This window comes from Coregonus lavaretus (genome assembly GCF_964263955.1).
Source record: "Coregonus lavaretus genome assembly, contig: HAP1_SCAFFOLD_307, whole genome shotgun sequence".
Classification (NCBI taxonomy): Eukaryota; Metazoa; Chordata; class Actinopteri; order Salmoniformes; family Salmonidae; genus Coregonus; species Coregonus lavaretus.
In genome coordinates, this window is record NW_028163951.1 from 160,001 (window position 1) to 165,000 (window position 5,000).

The following is a 5,000-nucleotide window of genomic DNA, read 5'->3' on the forward strand; positions in this document are numbered from 1 at the left end:
GAGAGAGAGAGAAGAAAAAGGGGGTGGGGGATTGAGAAGCAGAGAGAGAAAGAGAAGATGTGGGAGAGAGCAGATGAGAGAGGGAGAGAGAGGTAGAGGGGGGAAAAGAGGAGGGAGATAGAGAGATGTTTATTTATTTTCCCTTTTGTACTTTAACTATTTGCACATCGTTACAACACTGTATATCAAATCAAATCAAATCAAATCAAATTTTATTGGTCACATGCGCCGAATACAACAGGTGCAGACATTACAGTGAAATGCTTACTTACAGCCCTTAACCAACAGTGCATTTATTTTAAACAAAAAAAGTAGGAATAAAACAACAACAAAAAAGTGTTGAGAAAAAAAAGAGCAGAAGTAAAAAATAAAGTGACAGTAGGGAGGCTATATATACAATAGAATAAAGTGACAGTAGGGAGGCTATATATACAGGGGGGTACCGTTGCATAGTCAGTGTGCGGGGGCACCGGCTAGTTGAGGTAGTTGAGGTAATATGTACATGTGGGTAGAGTTAAAGTGACTATGCATAAATACTTAACAGAGTAGCAGCAGCGTAAAAAGGATGGGGATAGACATAATATGACATTTGAAATGTCTTTATTCTTTTGGAACTTTTGTGAATGTAATGTTACTGTTAATGGATGTATATAGACATAATATGTTACTGTTAAAGGATGTATATAGACATAATATGACATTTGAAATGTCTTTATTCTTTTGGAACTTTTGTGAATGTAATGTTACTGTTAATTTTTTATTGTTTATTTGACTTTTGTTTATTATCTATTTCACTTACTTTGGCAACGTTAACATATGTTTCCCATGCCAATAAAGCCCTTTGAAATGAATTGAATTGTTAAAAATCAATTGAGCCCCGTCTGGCAGAAAGTGCTGATGAACAGTGCTGAGACTGAGGACAGACCCTGACCCTGACCCTGACCCTAACCCTGACCCTGACCCTGACCCTGACCCTGACCCTGACCCTAACACCACTGTCTCTCTCTCTCTCCTTCTAGCTATCTCTCACTGCAGTCTGACCCTAACCCTGACCCTGACCCTGACCCTAACCCTGACCCTGACCCTAACCCTAACCCTAACCCTTCTAGCTATCTCTCACTGCAGTCTGACCCTGACCCTAACCCTGACCCTGACCCTGACCCATCTAGCTATCTCTCACTGCAGTCTGACCCTGACCCTGACCCTGACCCTTACCCTTCTAGCTATCTCTCACTGCAGTCTGACCCTAACCCTGACCCCTGACCCTGACCCTGACCCTAACCCTGACCCCTGACCCTAACACCACTGTCTCTCTCACTGCAGTCTGACCCTGACCCTGACCCCTGACCCCTGACCCTAACACCACTGTCTCTCTCACTGCAGTCTGCAGTTCTTGTCTGCGTCACAAAAGTCACCCCTATATATGGAATAGGGTGCCATTCTCTGGTCTAAAGTAGTGCACTATATAGGGAATAGGGTTCCATTCTCTGGTCTAAAGTAGTGCACTATATAGGGAATAGGGTACCATTCTCTGGTCTAAAGTAGTGCACTATATATGGAATAGGGTGCCATTCTCTGGTCTAAAGTAGTGCACTATATAGGGAATAGGGTGCCATTCTCTGGTCTAAAGTAGTGCACTATATAGGGAATAGGGTGCCATTCTCTGGTCTAAAGTAGTGCACTATATAGGGAATAGGGTGCCATTCTCTGGTCTAAAGTAGTGCGCTATATAGGGAATAGGGTGCCATTCTCTGGTCTAAAGTAGTGCACTATATAGGGAATAGGGTGCCATTCTCTGGTCTAAAGTAGTGCACTATATAGGGAATAGGGTGCCATTCTCTGGTCTAAAGTAGTGCACTATATAGGGAATAGGGTGCCATTCTCTGGTCTAAAGTAGTGCACTATATAGGGAATAGGGTTCCATTCTCTGGTCTAAAGTAGTGCACTATATAGGGAATAGGGTGCCATTCTCTGGTCTAAAGTAGTGCACTATAAAGGGAATAGGGTGCCATTCTCTGGTCTAAAGTAGTGCACTATATAGGGAATAGGGTGCCATTATCTGGTCTAAAGTAGTGCACTATATAGGGAATAGGGTGCCATTCTCTGGTCTAAAGTAGTGCGCTATATAGGGAATAGGGTGCCATTCTCTGGTCTAAAGTAGTGCACTATATAGGGAATAGGGTGCCATTCTCTGGTCTAAAGTAGTGCACTATATAGGGAATAGGGTGCCATTCTCTGGTCTAAAGTAGTGCACTATATAGGGAATAGGGTGCCATTCTCTGGTCTAAAGTAGTGCACTATATAGGGAATAGGGTTCCATTCTCTGGTCTAAAGTAGTGCACTATATAGGGAATAGGGTGCCATTCTCTGGTCTAAAGTAGTGCACTATAAAGGGAATAGGGTGCCATTCTCTGGTCTAAAGTAGTGCACTATATAGGGAATAGGGTGCCATTATCTGGTCTAAAGTAGTGCACTATATAGGGAATAGGGTGCCATTCTCTGGTCTAAAGTAGTGCACTATATAGGGAATAGGGTGCCATTCTCTGGTCTAAAGTAGTGCATTATATAGGGAATAGGGTGCCATTCTCTGGTCTAAAGTAGTGCACTATATAGGGAATAGGGTGCCATTCTCTGGTCTAAAGTAGTGCACTATATAGGGAATAGGGTGCCATTCTCTGGTCTAAAGTAGTGCACTATATAGGGAATAGGGTGCCATTCTCTGGTCTAAAGCAGTGCACTACATAGGGAATAGGGTGCTATTCTCTGGTCAAAAGCAGTGCACTATATAGGGAATAGGGTGCTATTCTCTGGTCTAAAGTAGTGCACTATATAGGGAATAGGGTGCCATTCTCTGGTCTAAAGTAGTGCACTATATAGGGAATAGGGTTCCATTCTCTGGTCTAAAGTAGTGCACTATATAGGGAATAGGGTGCCACTACATAGGGAATAGGGTGCCATTCTCTGGTCTAAAGCAGTGCACTACATAGGGAATAGGGTGCTATTCTCTGGTCAAAAGCAGTGCACTATATAGGGAATAGGGTGCTATTCTCTGGTCTAAAGTAGTGCACTATATAGGGAATAGGGTGCCATTCTCTGGTCTAAAGTAGTGCACTATATAGGGAATAGGGTGCCATTCTCTGGTCTAAAGCAGTGCACTACATAGGGAATAGGGTGCTATTCTCTGGTCAAAAGCAGTGCACTATATAGGGAATAGGGTGCTATTCTCTGGTCTAAAGTAGTGCACTATATAGGGAATAGGGTGCCATTCTCTGGTCTAAAGTAGTGCACTATATAGGGAATAGGGTTCCATTCTCTGGTCTAAAGTAGTGCACTATATAGGGAATAGGGTGCCACTACATAGGGAATAGGGTGCCATTCTCTGGTCTAAAGCAGTGCACTACATAGGGAATAGGGTGCTATTCTCTGGTCAAAAGCAGTGCACTATATAGGGAATAGGGTGCTATTCTCTGGTCTAAAGTAGTGCACTATATAGGGAATAGGGTGCCATTCTCTGGTCAAAAGCAGTGCACTACATAGGGAATAGGGTGCTATTCTCTGGTCAAAAGCAGTGCACTACATAGGGAATAGGGTGCCATTCTCTGGTCTAAAGTAGTGCACTATATAGGGAATAGGGTGCCATTCTCTGGTCTAAAGTAGTGCACTATATAGGGAATAGGGTGCCATTCTCTGGTCTAAAGCAGTGCACTACATAGGGAATAGGGTGCCATTCTCTGGTCTAAAGTAGTGCACTATATAGGGAATAGGGTGCCATTCTCTGGTCTAATGTAGTGCACTATATAGGGAATAGGGTTCCATTCTCTGGTCTAAAGTAGTGCACTCTATAGGGAATAGGGTTCCATTATCTGGTCTAAAGTAGTGCACTATATAGGGAATAGGGTTCCATTATCTGGTCTAAAGTAGTGCACTATATAGGGAATAGGGTGCCATTCTCTGGTCTAAAGTAGTGCACTATATAGGGAATAGGGTGCCATTCTCTGGTCTAATGTAGTGCACTATATAGGGAATAGGGTTCCATTATCTGGTCTAAAGCAGTGCACTACATAGGGAATAGGGTGCCATTCTCTGGTCTAAAGTAGTGCACTATATAGGGAATAGGGTGCTATTCTCTGGTCAAAAGCAGTGCACTACATAGGGAATAGGGTGCTATGCCATTTGATACACAGTTCCTCTCCTCAGCGTTTCGTGTTCAGAAGCCACTCCGGTCTAAATCTAGACAGGACCAGCTGGGTTTATCTGCAGTTTGATTCACACTAACAGATTGACAATAAACAGTAGCTAACAGAGAGAGAGAGACAGGGGAAGAGTAGTATTTGGAAAGAGGAAAACAATTTTTTTTTTGGAATATGCTACAACACCAACTCCCTCCCTCCCTGCTGCTAGCCCCTCCGTTGTGTCCTCCTCCCAGAGTGCGAAGAGCCTTGGCGTGACCCTGGACAACACCCTGTCGTTCTCCGCTAACATCAAGGCGGTGACCCGATCCTGTAGGTTCATGTTCTACAACATTCGGAGAGTACGACCCTGCCTTACACAGGAAGCGGCACAGGTCCTAATCCAGGCACTTGTCATCTCCCGTCTGGATTACTGCAACTCGCTGTTGGCTGGGCTCCCTGCCTGTGCCATTAAACGCCTACAACTCATCCAGAATGCCGCAGCCCGTCTGGTGTTCAACCTTCCCAAGTTCTCTCATGTCACCCCGCTCCTCTGCACACTACACTGGCTTCCAGTTGAAGCTCGCATCTGCTACAAGACCATAGTGCTTGCCTACGGAGCTGTGAGGGGAACGGCACCTCCGTACCTTCAGGCTCTGATCAGTCCCTACACCCAAACGAGGGCATTGCGTTCATCCACCTCTGTCCTGCTGGCTCCCCTACCTCTGCTGAAGAACAGTTCCCGCTCAGCCCAGTCAAAACTGTTCGCTGCTCTGGCACCCCAATGGTGGAACAAGCTCCTTCATGACGCCAGGACAGCGGAGTCACTCA

General features: G+C 44.8%; 1 protein-coding gene across 1 annotated transcript in view; it reads right to left on the bottom strand.

Moving 5' to 3' along the window:
- Window positions 1-5,000, bottom strand: part of LOC311117639 (protein TMEPAI-like) — a gene marked incomplete at both ends in the record, with an annotated part of 157,756 nt that overhangs the window by 3,714 nt on the left and 149,042 nt on the right. The gene's annotated exons all lie outside the window — the stretch shown is intronic.